The sequence below is a fragment of the Pempheris klunzingeri genome, chromosome 21 (assembly GCF_042242105.1).
Source record: "Pempheris klunzingeri isolate RE-2024b chromosome 21, fPemKlu1.hap1, whole genome shotgun sequence".
In the NCBI taxonomy this organism is placed as follows: domain Eukaryota; kingdom Metazoa; phylum Chordata; class Actinopteri; order Acropomatiformes; family Pempheridae; genus Pempheris; species Pempheris klunzingeri.
The window spans coordinates 11,207,371-11,229,190 of NC_092032.1; the positions used below are offsets into that span (position 1 = coordinate 11,207,371).

The 21,820-nt window shown below is 39.9% G+C and overlaps 1 protein-coding gene across 1 annotated transcript in view; it reads left to right on the top strand.

Annotated features, from left to right (window-relative positions):
- Positions 1 to 824: 824 nt before the first annotated feature.
- Positions 825 to 21,820, top strand: part of eya1 (EYA transcriptional coactivator and phosphatase 1) — a 61,090-nt gene continuing 40,094 nt past the window's right edge. Inside the window, exon 1 of the mRNA XM_070852669.1 lies at positions 825 to 898. The gene's annotated coding sequence lies outside the window, so the exon portion shown is untranslated. The remainder of the gene's footprint in view (positions 899 to 21,820) is intronic.

A 21,820-nucleotide genomic window follows, 5' to 3' on the forward strand; every position in this document is an offset into this window, starting at 1 on the left:
TCAGCTCATACAATAATTAAAGCAGTGGTTTTGAGCATGTGACCCCTTAATATGACCATGATCTTCTTGAGGCCCCTCAGTGTAGGTTGCATGTAAATTAGCTGCTGTTGAGACAGTTTGAGTCATTTTAGAGGCCTGAGAGTGTTTATATCATTAAAGAAGTATTAGAAGTCTGAGGAACAAGTATAATGTATAATTTAATAAAAGCATTAACTACTTGATATTGTGATAGATTCCTGATAGATTCCTGATAGATTAAACAGCTCCCATTTACACTGACAACCATGAAACAATCCTGATGGTTGTAAGGCGGCCTATAGGTGGCGCTCTACTTCATAACCAGGGACAGATGTAGTTTACTGTATAGAAACATTAAAGGAATTAATGCAAGCATTGAGCATCATTAAAGTCTCGTAAGAGGGACTTTAGTGACTAATTAACAAACATAATTAAACCATATTATATCCTGAAATTCTCTGGAAAAATGGCAGCTTTGTCTAAATTTAGTCATTTCAGTTGAGATTAAAGATATTAAACTACAGGACAGGAAAAGTGAAGTGTGTGTGTGTGTGTGTGTGTGTGTGTGTGTGTGAAGTTTTCCTCGTGCCTGCTACATTTGATCCCAGTGGGCAGCGCGCGCACAGACACACGCGGATCTATCTTGTCAATTTCACTGTAACCTTCCGACTCCGCTGCAAGAAAAAACTTTGCGGCTTCTTGTGCACTTCGGGACACTGACGCGTTTATATGCGGGTTTTTCCCCCCTTCATGTTCGTCGTGGACTCATTTTGCAGCCAGCGGGGAGGGAAGCAGCGGCTCGACGGGGTCACAGGACGTCAAATTGGTGTTTATGGACGGAGGGACTTGTTGCATGTGGTGACAGCGGTGAAACAGTGAGGTAGGCAGCAATGACACCAGCCGGTTTGCCTCCTCTCTTACTTTCCAGTTACTTTTCCGGTCACCGTTAACTATTGCTGTCCATTTATTTGCCCTGCGGGGTGAATTGACAGCGTGGTGTTGAGGCATTTCCAAAATGGGCGGGGACATGTTGGTTACTATGAGTGAGACAGCTAACATGAATCATAGCACTGCCTGCTAGCTGTGGCACACAGATCAGTCCGCACTGAGACTTTAAAGCTGCATAAATCAAGGCATCTAAAGCACCAACAGCTCCACTGTAACTCTGTTTATTTAAATTAACTGTTTATTATTATATGTCTCAATTGTATCTTAAAGCCTTCTTTTAATTTAAGTGTTTACCTACCTGTGAAATGTTATGGTAATGTACTTGCTGCAGTAAGTGACCCCAAAAAAAGTGATCAGCACTGCCACAGAATAATGAAGCATATTTCACGCTGCATAATTCAGTTATTCCTCCATTAAAGCATAATGTACACCTTTACCACACACTGTGGGTGCAGTTGCATTGTGCAGTATTTTATTACACACTTTTTTCCCCCTCAGTAGCAGATATTGTAAGAATAACATGCTTTCACTCCCAGAAATAGGGCGATGCAAGTTGCACGCGGGACATTCATCAAAATATAATTTACCTTAAGTTAACAGCAGTTGTACCTAGGTTTTACTCTCATTCATTCTGCCCCAGGCTCCAGTCATTTTTCTGTCTAATTATTTCCCTTTTTACTCTGCACCACACTTGACAGTGATGGATAACAGGTTAAAAATGGACATTTTCTTCTCAGTTAGTGTATGTTGGATTGACTCTAGCACGCATGGTGTTCTTCCCTCAGACCAAAGGACCTTGGAAAGATTGTGTTCCCCTCTGCTTTTCCCATTCCAATGTGATACAGTTTGTCTTCATTTTCTTCTGACTTGGACTCATTTTCATGATATATGGCTGAAGCACATCATCCAGACAGAAGTGTAGGTTATGTCAAAGTTATGCCATCATGATTAGAGTCTTGGTTGCAGAAGCAGGCCGTCTACCAGTGCAGCAGCGTCGAATAAGCATGAGTCCATCGACAGCGTAAAGATGTCGTTTCCCCGATTGGATGTTTTTCTTTGTCTCACAGAGCAAAGTTCTCAAATGTCAGTAGTCCTTGAGTGTTTAAGGGTCAATTCAAGAAACTGCCTTATTTATGCACCTGGTTAAATGTTATGAGGAGTATTGGCTCATGTCTGACTAGAGGTCGTGCTGGAAGAGGATGTTTCCTTGTTGGGTATCGAAGTGGAACAGGGTACACAGATAATGTTTGCCTTGTCTGTCTGTCTGTCTCATCCAGTCCGAGTCTTTTTCATCTGATCCCAAATATTACTGAAGTGTCAGGTTTACAGACTCTTACTGTTGCTTATCAGACTGCCTTTTATGATGCATGGGCCAAATTGTGTTCTGTATTTTATCCTTAGGTTTACAGATATTCAACATGCAACTACTAACTTTGTTCTCTCTCCTCTTGAATCTACTGATTATTTGTTGATTAATCGTCAGAAAATAGTGAAAAATGGTTGGAGCAAGGGAATGATGATGTTTTTGAGCTGAAAAAAAGCTAATTATAGGTTATTTATAGCTGCAAGTCAATTGTCTGTCAATCAACTAATTGATTTATCAACTAGTCATTTCAGCCATACTACAAACACTGTAGTAGTCATCTCATTTTGTGATTAAATCATCGCCTGACAAGGACACAGTTTCACTTTCCTCTGCTTGGATTGCCTTTCAGAAATATCATCCATTTTATGAAAGATGGGGCACATCGTCAAAATCCACAACACTATAAATGACACATGTATTGTGACTTATGGTCATTACATTTTAAAGCTTTTTCTGTTTCTTCGGGTGATCTCACATCCTCTGAATGAAACATTTTATGGACATATTTATTGACACTGCGGAATATCTTGTTTTGTTTTGACCCAGTTTCTTTTCGCTGCATTTTGTATTTTCAGTCTCCAGCCTGAGATGGAGCAGCTCTGAGCAAGTTCTGAATTAATTCTCTTTTTTAAAAGTGTGGTAGCACAGCAGGAATACTGCAGTGTATCATGTCTGCAGCAATGAATAGAACAATTTTCATTCACACATGTACCAGATTCCCTACTGTACTGTACATGTGCTTCAAGTTTTCTTTAAGACTTCACTTCAGAGGAAAGTTCTCCAGTCTGTTCTCCTTACTTTTGAAGTTACATGCTCCTCCAATTACTGGGGCCATGCAGTCTCCCCTATGGTGTCCTTGGACAGCTCTTTGAGTGCCTGAAAATGTTGCGGACCATTAATTCTGGATTGTCTTCATCTGTTTGCATAATTTTCCCTTCGTAACCATTTTCTTCCCCCATTTTCACAGTCTGTGCTCTCAGGTTTATTTTTTTTCTCTTTCATAAATGTTTGAGTCTTCAAGAGATTTCAATTTTATATCATTTTTTAATACCACCGACAGTTGTTAAACTTTTACACCAGCCTGTTTTATGGTATACAGCCTGTCAGCTGTGTACAGTACACAGGCTGTGTGTTTTACAGCCTGTGTGCTGATGTTGCCTATTGAAACTCCTCACCTGCCAGCATATAGGTTTACAGATGTATTCAACAATATTTTTTGTTCTCTTATTAAAATTCCCCAAAACATATAAATCCGTAAATATAGCAGAGCATTCAGTAAACAGAAAATCAATTTTGTGTTTTAAAAAAAAGGGGTCGCTCTCTTTAGCCCTAATGCATTTTCTAGGTGTTTCAGTTAGACGAATTTGCTGTCAGGCAGGAGGTTGTTTTTGCAACTCAGGCAGACTCCAGAAATTAATTTATCCAAATAACCAAGTCCTCCTGGGCCATGGAGGTTGGGACACTGAAATGGCCCTGGTAGGCAGAGCTGCCTTTTGAAGTCTGGAATGTTTTGGCTGACTTAGAGCAGGCGACTGCAGTGGAGGGATCATTTTCACTGACCCATGGGATTTTTAACCATTTTCATATACTGAGAACAAAACAAAGTGAGGAAAAATGCCTGAGCTGATTTGCATTGACTTTGCTATCAAAAACTGAGGGGAAAAATGAAGTGAAACTGATTTTTGAGGATCTTAAGTTTTTCCCCCAATTAGGACATAAAGGGTTACCTGTGTTTCTGTCACGACATCACACATGCTAAAATGTGTTCTTAATTGTTGCCATTAGGCTTGTCTCTTTGGCCTATCTTTAAACAGTTCAGCCATATAATAGAAATTCCCTTTATTAATGCTTCCTGAGTGCTAATGAGGTGGTCATTTGGACTGCGGGCAAAGTAAACACAAGGCCCATCCTAATAATACAAACACTTTGATTGTACACGTTAATTGCATAAAAGCCCTCATTAGGAGCATGCACTGTTTGTGTATAATTTGTTATATTCAGTATAAGAAAATCACCACAGTAGTTAGATTAATAAAATGAATTCCTATTTATATATTGGATCCTCTTAAAGACTTTAATTACAACAAGTAAATGCTATGCCTTTATTAAACAAGCCCAAGGAAAGGGAAGTGCAGGAAAGCAGGCGGTCTTGAGTAACGGGCCACTTGAGTTTCCAGCGTAATAAATAATTCACAGGTCCTGTGTGATGAGCTGCTGAGGACAGAAATCCCTAATGACAGCTTTTTATAACCTATGACTCAGCTGGCCATTATGCTTCTGACATCCCTACACAGACCACATTCCCTCTGCATGCTCAGTGCTCTCTCTTCTCCCACTCCGTACTGCTTCGCCTACCGCATTGACAAAAAGGAGTTATATTACAAAGTACTATATACAGTCAGCTAATGAAAGAAATTGAATGGAAAACATATTAAAATGAAATTATTGCAAGTTGAATGTATTCTTTTACTTCTACGCTGTGAGAGTGTTGAGGTTAATGTGTCTACAACAAGTTATGAAAGATGTTTTTATTTTAACAACTGTCTTTTTTTTGTTTTTAACCTCTTCAAATATGATGGAAAAATGTAGTTCACTGGCAGATTACCCAATTCACTTTGCCTGCATATTACACTGCTCCCTTTATACTTGTCTTTAATTAGTTCCTTCCCAGAAAAGCCTCTTTTTACAAAATTAATTTATCAATCGATCTCTGAGTGTTGCTTCTGAAGTAGTTTGTCAAGTAGAAGAAATACTAAAAAGGTGGAAATTGCAGTGACTTTGGAAGCATGTGAAAGGTTCACTCTCAAAATGTAACTAACTGTGGTTATTATTAATTTTTCTCCACTGTCATTTCCTGCGTTATGCAGGTCCATGCATGCCCACTGCTACTGCTGTGTGTGTGTGTGTGTGTGTGTGTGTGTGGTAGGAGAGACTGAATAATTGAGTTTCTCCAGTCTGCTTTAGGCCTGTGACTGATCAAGTGTTTCACTGTGTGATTGGCATAATGGCACCATACCTCCCCAGGTAAGGTCAGTCCGAGCAACATCTGGGTCTATTATGCATTATGCAACTCCCAGTATGAAAGGCAAGGCCTCATATGGTATTGGTTGATATCATTATTGTTATCATTTCCAAACCCCTGCTCTCACTAAGAATAGGTGGTTAATTTTAGATGCATAAAAGATCCAATTACTCAGGCCTCTGCTTGTGGTTGTCCCCAGAGTTAGTGAAGGGAAATAAATCTGGTGGCCTTGATTAAGTACCTGACAATAGAGTTAGCACAGCACTAGTGGTTTATAGTAATACAGCGGACATGGGCAATTAGGCCCACCAAGTAATTTACAGTACTGCTTGCAGGTGGTGACCTGGTATGAGCTTGGGACCACCTCAGTTACAAATTAAATCGTATAGGCAAGCAGAGTAGCAGCTCTGTAGGACTTCCAAATAAAGCAAAGCAATCAAAGATTATAAAAAGCTTGACGCATATTTCAAATTTGTTATGATTTTGTTCTTGTGAAAGGAATAACATATGGCACTGGGTTTTTCATCCGTAATTTTCTGGAGAATGAATGATCACTTTTATACGTTGTTGATCTTTTTACGTCAGCGTGGACCGTTCTCCTCTCACTGCTACCTATTAATTATGAAATACTGTAGGTCTTGCCCATTTCATTTTACTACTTCTTCCTGCTGAACTTGGTGTGAAAGGCTGCCCTTCTTAAATAGGTGTATAAAAGTAAGAGTGGGGAAAGTTCCCCCAGCACCCACTCTCTGCAGCATTATGTCATCAGAGTCAAAAAGGCACGGCCGAAGAAAAATAGCTTGTTTCACACATGATAGACACCTTAACACATGGAGCAAATGGAGCGGGTTATGTGGCTACTTCTCTTTACTATGGCAGGACAGACAGAACCGGCCTTCATGTGTAGAAATTCATACATTCATGCAGTAGGTGTACTATAGTATTTAACATTTTAGGGAGCTTTATCTCTTATCCCAAAATGAAACTTGTAGATTTTCTTTGTGATTAAAGGATGATTATCCACATTATAATAGTAGCCCACATGCTAGATTATCCTCTTTTTACAACATTTACACACAAGATCCTCTTTCGGTACTCTGTAAATGTATTTCAAAACCATTTATTAGATAATACTTTTATCATTGTACTGTACTCTGTGTAACAGTGAAGAAAAACAGTGCCCTCTTCTGCCTGCCTGCCTGCCTGCCTGCCTGCCTGCCTGCCTGTCTTTGTCTTGATTGAAACATTACTTCAGGTTTTGTTGTAGTTTACAGTGTGGGGACTGGCGCTCTACTTCCGTGGCTTATCAGCCTCTTGTGCAGGTCAGCCAGTGGGCTGAGTGGCAGGACCCCTGGAATAACTCTGACCACCTTGATCCCCACTGTCAGCACGTAGGCCTTAGTGTGAGCTGATTTCATCAAGGCCACCACAGTATGGTGGTTGCTCTGCTCCCCATGACAGACCACTGCTGGGCTGGTTTCCTCAGCACGGCTGTTTCATTTAACAGGAGCACGTCCTGTGCAGTCAGTGCAGTTTCTGCCTGTGGAGCTCCCGATCTTCTCAGCCTCATGTTACGACACAGAAATGTGAAATTTAAAGTAGTTTTTGTATTGAAAATTCTAAATCTTTTTCATTACAAATAAGTCATGAAGTTTAATAAATTGATCTATTCCCTGTTGGTCTATGATTATTAATATCTTTTAAACATTTATTGTTGATTTTACTCTCTTATTGCCAGTCAGAGCGAGCACACTGCTACTCTGCTGGGCAAGCAGGTCCATCTATTTTTATGTGTGTTGTTCATTCATGACAAACACCCTGCAAATAGAGAGAAAAACTAATTGGCATTAACTCCAATGATGTAAGCAGCACCACACCACTAACAGCTGTGTGTGGTCCACCAGTGCTCGCACAGCTATTAGAGAGCTCTTATCCACACGAAATATACTGTGTATTTGTGCTGCACCTGCAATGCAACTTGGTCTTGAAGACAGACAGAGTAAGCAGCAGAAGACTTTGTGTTTTCCCTCGACAGAAGGATTAGTTTTGTTGAACTCAGCTATTATTTCTGTGACCCTCAATCAAAACGAATACATAAGCAATTATTTATATATGATGGCTGTCTTTCCTGAGATGATTGCATTTTTTATTTTTAACAGATCTTGTAAGTGAGCATTAGTTAGAACGATTATCACACATCATTCTCATTTCTTTTATTTGTACAGATGCAAGAAAGAAAATGCCAGAGTAAGCTTCTAATTATGAGCACTATTTCCATTCACCCAATAAGGAAATGTCCCAGGTTATTTCTCAGATGTCAGTGTGAACTTCTTGCTGGACTACTGGAACAATATTTAGCATTTCTACCACTGATGTTTAATCTCTCATTAGCCTTTAGGTGACATGAAACAGCATCAGCCCCAGTCTCATGGTTGCCAATCAGAGGCAGGTTGAGTGACAGGCACAGAACAGCACATCCCTTATGTAAACCCTGCCTCTACCACCACGAAATTAGAGTAGCTGTTGCTACACGCTGCCGCCTCCTGCTTCTACACAAATGAGAAAGTAAGCACTCCGGTTCAGAAGTTCACATTTTGGATGCGTGCCGGAACTACTTAAGGCCAGTGACGTTTTTCAGAGGAACAGGTGGTCAGAGTGACATAATTCTGGCTCACCGTTAAGATCCTTAGAAATTAGGCCCTGTTGCTCTGCCAGAGGGGTTATTACTCTGTCAATATGTATAAGTGCGAGTTTATCTGACTTGGTACTAATGTAAACTGATAAAAAGGGAAAGAAAGAAAAATAGGATACCGACATGAATACTTATTCACACCTGCTCATATACTTGATATATATTCTTTCAAATGAACAAATCACATGCATATAGTATGCACCCATCTTTGACATGTCTCAAGGCTTGGCTGAGAAAGCTATTTATTCACATACACTGTTAACTACTGGCACGTATGCGTTAGAGTGGAATGCCATTCAGAATGCAGAAAATATATTTAGTTCTCGCCAACAGACAGCAAAAGGCACCAGTGGGTCTAGCCCCTGTGTGAGAACAGTTATTTCTGTCACAGTATGGACTTTCAATTACTGTAATCCGCTGCTTGACTTCTTCAAGAACATCAGGACTGATTAACTATTTAGATACAACGAATGTGACACCTACTGTGCATATGATAAATCGCTTTATTTTTGGCATAAAAATTCTGATTATTATTATTATTATCTGCATGATTTTGTTTTTATCTAGAAAGTGTCAAACGAAGTAGTTAGTTTGGGAGGGATATTATAAATTAAGTATTTACTCTTGCCTAGTTTTCTATAGCTCAGTTTTTAACTATACCTGATATTGTACATGGAAGCAGGGAAACAGGAAATAATAATAATATAATGTAGAATCTGTGCTTGCATCGGGTTTGATATTGTTGCATCTAAGAGTTAAAAAATGTGCAGTAAGTGTTTGACAGCGTTGAGTTATTATGAGTTTCTTTAAGCCCATTAATAGGTAGGTGCTTATGGACAGTGGAAATACCCCACAGCTGCAGTCTGGCTGTTGCTCCATATGTGATCCCCCTGTCAGACCCTCACAAAAACACTCAGCTTCACTACCACGCAGACTTAGTCTCATTTGCAGCCATACAGACATGTGTCCAATAAGTATTTGGCTGCATAATGAGTCTACAGATGTTCTGCTTTTACTCACAATTAGATTAATACAAACCATTGTTGACAGTCCATGTGCTTACCATGCAGTGATGCATAGTGGGGACAATTCATTTTCAAAGCTATTTCTATTATAATTGGCATTTAGGGTACCTAAACATTCTGCATGGTTGTATTTTGGGAAACCTTGTGAGGTCCGTGCTTATATTTGGTGGAGCTTTTACCTAAAGCTGGGCAAATCTCAGGGCAAAGCCATGTGATTCAATGGGGATGAACAGAGAACAATGCCCAGATAAGTGAATTACCTACCTGGTAGGAACACACAAGGGCTGTGTCCTGAAGCTAGGCAACTGGCAGGCCCTCTGTTTGTATTAGGAAACAGTTGAGCAGCTACTGCAAACACAACTTATCCTGTTTAATTGGTGTGTAATTCCTCCAAAGTTGTCATACTTGTCTGTTTTTCTTGACCTATACAAATAATAGAGGGCAGTGTGAATGGTCATTGAGATGTTAAATGGGGGGCTTCTTTAGAGGAGCAAATAATTGTTAGCAGGAATTGTGTAAACAGTGAACCTTTAGATGTGTTGTTCATCTTGGAGTAATCTGCATGACAGACTGATTTTTTTAGTCTATTGAATTGTATTGTACTGTATCATGCTAATATATTCCTGACTACTTAAAATAGTTTATCTATTTAGCTTATTTGCTCATTTACTTACTTCTTAGTTATTAAATGTGAAGACGGATAAAGCCTAATCTAACATAGCCATGCAAATGAAATGCAAATGGATTCTATTATAACAGGAAACAAAAACTGGTTTACGCAGCATGGCCTCTTCAAAAACTTCAAATAAAATTTGTATGCACTTAATGGTCAAAGTGGCCGCCATAATGTATCACACTTTCATTCATTTCATTAAGTGTATTGAATAACTGAGACTCTATAATGGTGTCTGTGGTGCTGCATTTATGAACTGAAGATATTGTAAGTGATCATGGTTTTTTTTTAGATAAATTGTGTATTGGCTGAAACATATTGAGCACAATTGGATTTCAGAGTCAAAACAAATATAGTTTAAAACAATGAAATTTCCCAAACACACTATTTCTCGTAGCTGGTATCTATGCGCCCAGCAGCTTTGGAACAAAATCCATCTAGTTTCACCAAAATAATGAAAAATACATTTCCTTGTCACATCTCTGCTCTGCTGCCACAAGTGAACAATACCTTTACCTTCTCTCTGTACTCAAACTTTTAAATGTCCTTAAGGAGTTCTTGTTGGAGTCCCAAACCTACTGAGATCTCTAATGAAGGCTTTACCTTCCAGGCAAGCATATTTCTCCAAATGACAGTAATTTACATATGATGTATTTAGAGAAGAAGAGGGCAGGCTAATTCTATTTAGAGATTTTCCTTTGTTTTAGGAGTCATTAGCAGCTAGCTCAAATCTAATTTTTACAATTTCATCAGGCCATCTTGGAAAGCCTCTGTGAGCTCATCAGAGAGGAGCATTTATTGCTAAGTGTTCTCTATTGCATTAGCACACAATAAAGCAGCCAGGGACTGCTACAGACGTTTATGTGGAATCCAGTTAACACTCCGCCAATTCGTTTTTTATTGGGACACAATCAATTTTTATTCATTTTAAAGGCAGAATGCTTTCTTTCATTGTGTGCCTACCCCAGCTTATTATGCCCTAAACTAATTACTCAGTTGTTTTCACAAAATGCTAATGTTTATGTTAAAGATTTCCTCTTTGAAATTCAGGCCTGTCAGGCATATACATAATGTGAGATTTGTGAGATCCTCTGTCACATATGTTCTTCATTATCGTACACTCCCACCATGTTTTTAAGCATGATAATTGCATTCATTTAATTTGTAGAAGTCTGGCCACAACAATAAAGTCTGAGTAATAACACCTAGTGAGTGACATTATTAGGCCCTTCTTTTGAAAAAAAAAAAAAGAACTTAACCCTCACTGGGCTACAAGAAAACATTTGACATATTTCGAAAATTAGACAAACTGACCAGCCACCTGAATTCAGACAGAAATACATTTTTAAGAATCAGTGTTATTTGATCAGAAGAGGTTTCAGTTTTTTTTGTAAAGAAGACTGACTGGCAACAGCATTTAGTGGCAGGATAAACTCCCGCTTCTGTGGTTTTAAAGATGAGTAGATAAAGAAGGGCACAGTGTTTGATTTAGAGAGTTAGTTACATTAGTTAACCCAGTGGATACACATATCATGGCTATGTACATTTTATCTATGATCATATTCAAAACGTATAGCTTTGATGCTTGTGTGAATAGCCGAGAACTCGATCCATGTGAAGCGGAAAAGCATCTTAAGACGTCTCAGTGTGAGCCAGACGTGTGCATCTTCACTGCTGTGTGATAATTAGAGCGCTTAAGTGCTCCTGGAGACGAGACATACCCAGATACCCTCTTCCTCTTCAGCCCCTCCTCTCATTCAGGTCTTTAATGGCTCCCATTTGACTCTGATATCGTTTATTGTTTGGTATCAGATGTACACCTTGTACCCTTCACCATTTGCACTGAAGCACGTTTGACCTGAACTGTAATGCAGGCAACAGATGTCAAGTCTTTCTTTTCCCTTCATCCTCCAACCTCCAGCCCTCCGCTGCTTTCCCATCAGTAAAATGCACAGGCATCCTCTGTTTGGTATTACATTTCAATATGCACAAACAAAGAATATTCATAGCTGCATCCTCAAATGACAGTCAGTGACATTGCTCAGCGTACAGTAAATGCGTATGTGCTTGCCCGCATGTGGGTTTTCGGTTTGTGCATGCAGATATTTTTCTATTCCAGTTTTGGAATTTGTCCTGCAGTGGGCTCTGGAATGCTTTCAACACATTGATGAGATGACAAGTTATCATTGATCTGTCCTTACTTAGTGGGATCCATTAAATAATGTATGGGCTCCTGTGCATTACCAATGCACTCTCCTGTCCTCGACCCATTAGACGAGTAGGGCATGGGGCCTTAGTGGCTCCAGGCCCTCAGAGGTCCTTGGGCTTTCATTTAATTAAATTATCCTATAATGAAAACTCCCATAATGAGATTAATTTTAATTATTTATCAGCGGCCGATTTGAGGGAGAGGCTGCATTAATAATGCATGAAAGGGCTAAACATTTTTCAATTCATCACCTTTTCCTTTTGTTAAAGGTGCAATTTATTAAGTGCTCTGCAGCTGCCAGAGGTGATGGTGGTGGAGATATGGATGACCAGGCCCAGAGGTCAGTCAGAAGTTGCAGCTGAAGTGCTGACTGTCACTTCATAATGTGCATTATATTGCTAAATTAACATCATCACAATACATGTGTGGAATTATGCATTCTCTGGTGTGTTTGCATACATTCATTCATGCTGTAGTTTTCTTAAAAGACCTGTGAATGTTGTGAAAAAAGTGCATGTCACAAAAAACAGTGATGTTTGCTTCAGTTTCATAAAGCGTGATGGATTTTATATTAATACCTAAAGGCAGAGAAGTAATCGAAATTTTGCCTGTAATTCTCTGCTGATGTTTGTACACCTCCATCAGGTTGGCATGTTGATTCCCCTTGTGTGAGCACATTAGAAGACTTTGGTGGCTGGCCAACAGAATAGGGGAAGATTGTCGACTGTCACACAGTGTGAAACTGTAATTAGCTGGCATGGAAGTGTGCTTATTTGAGTTCCCGGGCATAAGAGATAGCAGTGCAGTTGAGTTCTGTAAGCTGATACGTTGTTGAAAACAATTACCTTTTGTGATTTAAATGAGCGCATTTCACATCTTCGTAACTTTTGTATCAACTGACAGAAACATATAGACAGACAGAGCAGCAGAAGTGGCCCAGGGCAGGAGACAAGAATGTCATTGGGATGGTGAGCCGAGTGCATTTATCAGGCCTTCATCAATAGTTGATTAATAATTCAGGCAGAGTCTGGGGCTTCTTTAGGGCAGGGTTTCAGCTAGCTTGTAATTTTGTAAATTGCATAGTCATCATGCAATTCATGGGCCAGGCTGCTGTGAGAGTCATAGCTGTGAATGTTGGTTTGCCTATATGGGATTTTAGAAACAGGTACAGAAAGAGTTTAAACCAGATGTGGGAGAGTTGTGGTCAGGTATCCACAACAAATGCAGTGGGGAAACAAAGGGCTTCCAAAGAGGCCTGGAGAGAAACAATATAAAGACAGTTGGAAGCACCTTGCTTGCCAAAAAACAAAATATTAAAGCTTCTGATGCACACAAATAATCCAAAGCAGACACGGAGCAAGAGATGAACATAAACGCCTGTTATATAACCTGCAAAAAGGCAACACGTTTTGAGCTCAGCACTCAATACAATACACAATTGTAATCAGAGCAGATCCGTTGCTTTCCTCTGTAGCTTGGCTACAGAATGAACAATATTACCCAAGTCAAAAAGGAAATCAATATTCAGATAGTGGCTTTTTGTTAAACCACCAGTCCCGTCCTTCGACAGATTTCCCTCAGATTCTTCCCCCGGCTTACAGAAAACAAACAGGCATTTCTTTCTATTGTGAGCTGTTCAAGGTGCCTCAGCCCAGGTGCAGCGTTAGCAGAACAGTCCGTGCCCGGTGAATGAGCAAACCCCTCAATTACCCCAAGCCAGCTCTCTGATAACTCCCATTCAACAAAATGGGCCCTCTAATTGCCCCGACCAGTATTACCTGTTCTGCGTCCAAAAGTGCACTATTCTTCCACATTGTTTCCTAGGCAACTGGAAGTTTTTGTGACCTATAAAAAGTTGCTACTCCTGTAACTGATCCGAGGTTAGGCGGTTGTTTGTTTCCATGGCAGGCTGCTGAGCTATTTATAGGTCTATCTAGCTGGTACAAGTAGGCGCAGAAAGCATTACCAACAATTTTTATTCATTCATTTGAAGGAGAGAAAATCTCTTGTGCTTTTGATAGACTGAAAGTCAACTAGAGAGTTGACTGAATGTTTTGGGAACAAAAAACACCTGGGGCTTCAGCAATTGAGTCACAAAGTCAAGAGGAAGAAGGCTTCACACTCTTTTCCCCCATTTTCCCACTGTCTGCTTTTCCCCCCTCGATGCAGAGGCAGATCCTTGTACCTAAACGTAATGTTTATTTTGGAGTCAGAGGCAATGCCCCGGATGACCGGAATCTCTTTGTTGTGGTTTCGTTTGTGTTTTCAGCAGAGACGTGCAGAGCTGCTGGTATTGATGATTCATATGTTCATCATCAGAGGTCCTTGGCAGTTCATCACGTCTCCGCTCACTGTGTGCATCCTTAGCAAAAGGTTAATCAGGGAACCCTTCGTATTAAAGTGATAATTTATCTCTGATTCACAGGTTTGGAAAGGTATATTAATTATCAAAGGTGTCAAGTACAAAGTTCAGGAAGAGATCTCCCCTAAGGCATTTGGCAGCTGCAGTAACTTAACTCAAATTTCTAAATCTGTCTTGAACTTTTAGTCACAGTTACTGTCTTAATACACGTCACATATAGTGGGTCCATATTGTAATATCATTACCTCAATTTTGTGTGTTACACAATTGCTGCAGATTTAGGGTTATGTAAAACATTAGTGCTTCTTGATAACTAAATGTAGATACAGTAAGAAACATTTGAGTCAACTCAGTAGGCTTTAAGAGGCTGCACAATAGATGGAATGAGATGGACTTTTAAAAGAGGTGAGATATCAATAAGAATCCATTTAGTTTATGGACTAGATACATTAACTTAACTAACAATCAATCATTCCCATCTTTAAAGCTTTCTAATGCACGTAAATCTGACCTGTCAATATATTCTCAGCATCCTGCTCACTCTAAACACTATGGTCGTGGTTATTCACCTACCATGGTCTGTTTATTACTTTCCCCCTTCAAATGTATCTTTTGCTGTTCAGTCTTCCTCATGATCACTTTCAAATTCCAATAATACTGCTTTGCAACAACCACAATTCTACAGTAGAAAATGAAAAGTTGTGTGCAAGAACAATTTTGTTGTCTGCTTGGATATGGACATGAACTGACTTTTCATTGTACTGCCTGGAGGAGGTTGTGTGTTGTTTTTGTCTCTTATATTAAGTATTTTGTTGTCTTTACTATGGAAATTTGTGTTAAATTGTTACTGTAAAACTATTGTGTTATCTGCGTACTTCTTCCACACTGGAATGGAGCAATACTGTACCCCTATATGTGGATACTGCTATAGAAAACTAAAATATGAGACTGTTTTTCCTCACATTACTCGTACGTAGTTCAAGCTAGATGAGATACAACATATTTTCACAGAAGTACAAAGGGAGAGTGTGCTGTTACGAGTGCATTGCAAATTCCATTTCCTCATAGAGGAAGTCACCTTTTAGCAGGGCCACTGCTGTTCCAAACACGCCAAGAGGAAACAAACATGGAAAGTTGGCATATCATTTAGTCCAGTCGGTTCTATTGATGTCTTTCACAATGATATGTTTGTCCAAATGAGCTGCATAAGGAGGCTGCAATGTCTGAGGTCTCAAGCTAGTGGACGAGCATTACATTTATGCTGGATTGGACGAAGAGAGCTGATGTTTATTTTCAATGAATTACTGTTGTATTTGTTATTTCCCTCTGGTTTATAACCCATTGTTAGTGGTCACTTCACTTGGATGACACAGTCTTTGTTTTTTCATTTGTAAAATAACTTGGACAACTCTTCCTGTTCACTTGATATTGATAGTGCAGCAGTAGTGCCCTAGCAACAACAATAAATGAAAGGTTGTCTCCCTTACTCATGAAGACTGCAGCAACAAGTCCCAGACACATGCACAGAAGTCATCAGGAAGCACTTTGAGGGAAAGTATTAGCATATACGTCAGCACTCCCCTCACATAGTCTTAAACTGCGATTATCCCATTGGTTATTTTGGAACGTCTTGTCATGCTTCAAGTCCCTCTGACACCAGCATGATTGGAGGCACCCGCTTGTTTCGGCAAGCCGCTAATAGTTCACACTGTCCTCAAGGCTGTGAAAAATTGTGCAGCTCAGCATGTTTCCTGCTGTTCTATAAAATGAGTGACATTTGGTGCCTACATAATCTGAGCTTCTGCTTTTTTAAGTGCACGTATGCAGAAGGAGGGCGGGTAGACAGATAAGCCCAGCTGTTAGGTCTGCCCGCGAGTTAAAAATGACTGAAAACTGTCCAATGGGAATGCCCATTCATCACTGCAAATACCCCTGCTGCGTTTGCTTGCACTTGCCTCTTACAGAACAAATGTGGATGTAGGTTAAATATAAGCTATTTTCCGGTCTGTAGTATTTCTGTTTTATTTATGTAGGGTAGATAGCTGATTGGTAATCCCCCAGGCTTAAATAGCCTTGTCTGAGCTCTTGTATCGTCCCTTGGCGCACACAGCACCAGAACTTGAATGTGGTAAAATATTCTGTCAGTGAGACAAACCACTGGCTTGCACAGCACTGCCTCTTTTGTAACTGTATTTAGTTGCTAAGCAGAATGGCACAGACCCAATCTAAGTGGCTTTCATCTGGCCAATTCAAACAGACGTTTGACCCCAGACATTTGCCTAATGTGTTTTTGTTATGTGGACTCCTGGCTTCACAAATGTCACAGTGGCTGGACTAGTGGGGGTTTGGTGAGTGACTCAGGGGTTTGGGAGTTGGGGGTGTGCAGGAACGGGGAGTCTGCCTGAGGGGGGTGGGGGTGTTGCAAGGCAGAAGTTAAGTCTCTAACCTCTGTATTTTGTGCTCCAACCCATTGGGAGTTGGTGGTTTAGTGAACATAAGGTCCCAGTGATGATCAGCCCCTCCTTCCTCATGGACCAGACCCGCTGCAACCCTGCTGATGAGCGGCCCGGGCCCCCTGCGCTCTGCTGACCTGGGCCCAACTGGGCAGGCAGCTGTGGAGAGACGGGGAGTGCCACATTTCTGGCCGCCCGGGTTGCGCAAGTCAGAAGCAGTCCTAGACAGTTGGGGCAGCCCTGACAAATGCTGCCATTAGAGGGGTGCTGAAAATTTATTACCAAACATATTGGTATTTTAGGGTGCAGCTGACTTAGATTTAGTGGCATGGCTGACGAAGCATAGTTATTAAACCAGGATACTAGATTACTACCAGGGAGTCACACCATCTACTTACTGCCTGTATACTACCTATTTCATTAACAATCACTAATATCTGCTCAAAGTTACAAGTGTTTTAGATTCGTGTTTTTGATTCCTAAGCAGTTGTATTTGAAACAAAAGCTTTAAGTCTGTAGCTATGAAATGAAGGCATGTTGGTAAATGGCTTGTTTCAATTTACAGAAATCAAGTGCAACTGATTTAAAAACTGTTGTCTCTGTTTGCAAATAGCCAAATTATACTACAGCTTTGAGAAGAAATAACAAGAAAAAATAAAATAGATATGTTCTATCCAGTGACCTTTTATTCTCTTTTTGGTCTTTTTTCCAAAATGCAAACATTTTAGTAACACTTCAAATTGCACCAGTGAAGTCATTCAACATTAAATATCAGTATATTTAAGTCAGAAGCATATGAGAGCCTTTATCCACTGTGTGTGACTCAGAATAGATGAGCCATAAAGTATGAAAGCTTTGTTGTTTTGTTAAAAAATGGTGGCTATCAAACATTCAACTAGATTACACACCACTGAGGCCTGACAGAAGCAGATTAATAAAAGAAGAATGACCGGAGACAAAACCTTTATCACAGATATTTATAGGTCTGTTTTATAACTTTGAATCAGTGACTCTCAAAGCCATGCACGCTCAGTTTTTCGTTTACTGAGAATCGCACAAGCCAAGCTCTTCACCAGCACAGCACGGCATCTGTTGTTACTGTAGTGTTAAGAGTGATGACATCAATCGTCATCAAACTGCAAAACTCGTTGACAAGTGTTTGCAACTGCATGCACCTACTTTTTGCCTCCAAGATTTTGATGGATAAGTGACAGCTTAGCATGTGATGAGGTCCTTCTCTTCAGTGCAAGAAAGGTTTGTGTCGAAGTTTGACTGAGGAGAGACCTTTGATTTCTAAAATGATATCTGCCCCCACAGATATGCGAACTGTGGATTTATTGTATCACAATCGATGACAGAAATCAGTTTCTGTGGAAAGCACGAATCTCGAAATATGTTGAAAACATAAAACACATTTATGTGACTTATTAAGCTGAATTTACTCTTATTATTGTCTTTATCTTTTAACAAGCTATATATTCCAAGCGTAATGCCCGCGGTGATACTTCCAGCCATAGTGATGTCTCATTCTGAGTAATAGGTCTCTAAAGTGTGCTTGTTTGGCTTTTTTGGGGCCATTGGAGAGCAATAAAGTGTCTGTCTGAGGATTTTCGGGGTCCTCGTAGACTTTCCCCAGGTGTGCCTCACTGGTCATAAAGTACAACTTGTCTCTCGTGCTGCATGCAGGGATAAATGTGTCCGCCGAGTGCTTTTAACCAAATACTAGTTATTATGCACTGGGCTTTTTAACACAACAAAAACAAAAGTTAGAAATTACTTTTGTAAATTCTTGAAGTTTTTTCTAAGAGTGTGCCAGAGCTAAAGTGTGCATGTTATATTCCATTTAACTTACAAATTGGTATTTTACTTAATTCAAAGCATGTTCTCTTTGTTTTGTTTGGAACCAAGATGGCTACAACAGTAAGGTCACTTTGTTAATTTAAGTTTGTGACGTCCACTGAGGTTAACCATTTCCTTTGTTCCTCGCTTTTTGTGGAGGAAAGCTCCAATGTATTTTCATGTTGAGGTATGCTGTGTTTACTTTTATCACTGCTCCTCAGTGAGGCAGGCCAACCTTCTGTTTGTTTATAAGGAATTCAGGCTTCACTCGTAACTTTCATTCACCACTTGAAAGCACTTGACTTGCTACTAATTTACCTTGAGGGACTTCAAAATTATCTGTCTGCACCGTCGAAATCTTTTTTGTGGTGACAACTTGTCATCATCAAAGTTTTTCTTTAGAGTTTAATGAAAGCCCGGTACACAGATGGGTTAATATTATACTGTATATACTTGAATACTGCATGCAGAAAGACGTCTTAAACTCAAGGTAACATGTTTTTTGGGCCTCAAAATGATGTCGGTTGCTTTTTGTTTTTGCTTTGATTTCTTGAGCTGTCATTGTTGCTACGCAAGTTGCTTTAAAGTTAGTATTACAGAGTTCACATGAAAACACAAGCAATGGGAACTGAGGAATGGAATAGCATTGAAAATGATCTAGAATTTCCCTTGGTCATCAATGCTGCTTTGCTTTACCAAGGATATGTCACTCTGTGCTGCTCAGTTATTTTCAACAGGAAACCATGCACATTGAATAACTGAGGAATATCCTGTACCTAAAACTCACAGAGCTCTTTGACAAATTGCCATCCACCAAACTTAATGTCCCACTTGCCCCGTCAGTGGCAAGGCTGGGGGGTGGGAGGTTTGTGTAGTTAAGGGTTTTTTTGTATTTTCTCCTTAGTCAATAGGTGAACACTTCACCTGGTAATGCCTGTATAAATATATAAAAACTGTTGTTTTATCCAAAGTTATCCCAAGTTCAGATTTCCCTTCTTGGGGGAAGGTTTGGAGTGCAATGCTCTGCTGAGACTTGTGTCAAAAAAGGAACTTGATCCCCCCAATGTGTGACATTGTATAAACACTGTAGTAGTTCTACCCAAACAAATTTGCAGCATATACATATGAAAATATTGCAACTGTGTCACCAGGGTGTTAGCATTTTGTTTCATCTGCACCATTTGATCCCTTGTCACACCATTCCTGTACCTTTCACACTGTTTATGTATTTTTTGTCAAGATAAGTAAACTCTCTTTACCAAAATGTTCTCCTCTGGAACAACAGAGGAAAAACTCACCACTGTTTAAAGTTTAAAACTTTCCACGTACTAGGATTCCAGTTAGACGTACATTAACCCTCCATTCCTTATCTCGAAAAAAGAATCAGCCATTTGGAAGTGAGTCTATTTTCATGTGTGTGAGAAGCTGAGTGGATAACCTGTTGGCAGTGGAGGACAGTGCAGATCTCTCTTCACTCTAAATTGCAGGCAGGCATCCTTGCAACCCCACATGAAGACCATTGAGTCCCATCAAGATAATCCTTAATAAAGAACGGCTTCACATTTAATCTTAGCTCACTTCTCAAATTTCTGACTTGATATAGTTTTTGGCAAGTGGCGTTTTAGCGCTGATGTCAGATGAACAGTATCAGTGCATCTTTTGTTAAGCTTCCATTTGGCAGATGTAGAAGGTCCTATTAGGCTAACTATAAACTAAAAGATTTTATAGAAAAGATCATTATATTGTTACATATTGACACAAATGCATCATTTTCAAGCACAACAACTCAACATCTTGACAATTTAAATGATAAATTACCTTGCCTTTTACATGAGATAATTTGCCTTTGACAGCCTTTCATTTTATACTGTGGAACACAAAAATAGTCATCAGCAAACATCACCAGTAAAACTGCTAGGTTGATTGGAGCCTTGATTCAAAACATACCATGCAGCACTGCATGCAGGAGAGTACAAGGAAAATCTGAGTTTAGTCGTTGAGACATAAACAACTCTGGATAATTATACTGTGCAATTTGAAAATAACTCACTTGCAAAATTACATCTCGAGCTAATTTTATACAGCTGCTTATTGAAATAGAGAGCGACAGAGTAAGTGCAGTAACTCAATTGGCATGTGTACCCCTCCACTATTAGAAATAGTTACTCGAGAGTCCCCAAGCATCTATTAGTCAATTGAGTTATCAAGAACCTGTTCAATGTGCAATATATTTCATGCTCCGATACTGAAATGTGAGCCTATGGATTTACCTGTGGGCTGTTGGTTTGGAGAAGGAGGTAGCACTTGCATTTCCAGCACGTCCACATCATTACTGCAGTGTATTTAAATCAGGAGCGGTGCAGCTCGGGTCTATTTCTGTCAGCTCGTCGTTGACTACTGCTACAGAGGTTGGTTAGTGCTGACCTGCTTTCAGTATGGGTTGTGAACTCTAAGGCTGATGGCTAATTTAGCAGGTCTTTTTTTGATTGAAACAACATGTGGTCGCATGTTATTTAAAAAAGAAAAGATTTGAATTTGCTCTTTTAGTGACACACATCACCATTTTTTATTTCTTATCATCACCCGCTGACTTGTAGGTAACAGAGACATACAAGCAGTGCACACACAGGCCAACCGCTAACACAGTATACTATTCTTCTAGCTGTGGGTGTTCTTCTTCTCTCACCACCTCTTTACCATAGTAAATGTATGCTTTCCTCTTTCTCGGTAATCATTTTTCAGTGTTACAGTTGGTATTTCACCCACTGTTTTATTCTGTGGAAATTAAACAAATTTCATATGCTCCATTGACCTCTCAGCCATTCGTTACACAGAATTGATATTCTTGGGGGGGGAATGGCATGACATATTGACGCAAAAGCTGTACAAGCCCCATCACCAGCTTGAATAAATCACCAGTTTGGGCTCATCAGTAGCAGCGTGGCCTTGTGTCGCAGCTTCGCACAGTTGAAATAATAACCTGGAGCAGACAGAAGGCAGTCATTACCTTGCACACAGACGCGGTGTGTATGTGTTGACGGAGGACTTCCACTAGGCTGCTGTGGAGACGGACAGAGCTGGGCTGCTCGGCTGCTGTTAAACCTCCAGCTCCCCATCACCCAAGCTAATGATCTAAACCCTTGTTTACCCTCTGAAGTCCCTCTATAACAAAGAGAAATCCGGCAGCGACCTAAGACTCACAAAAGAGAGCAA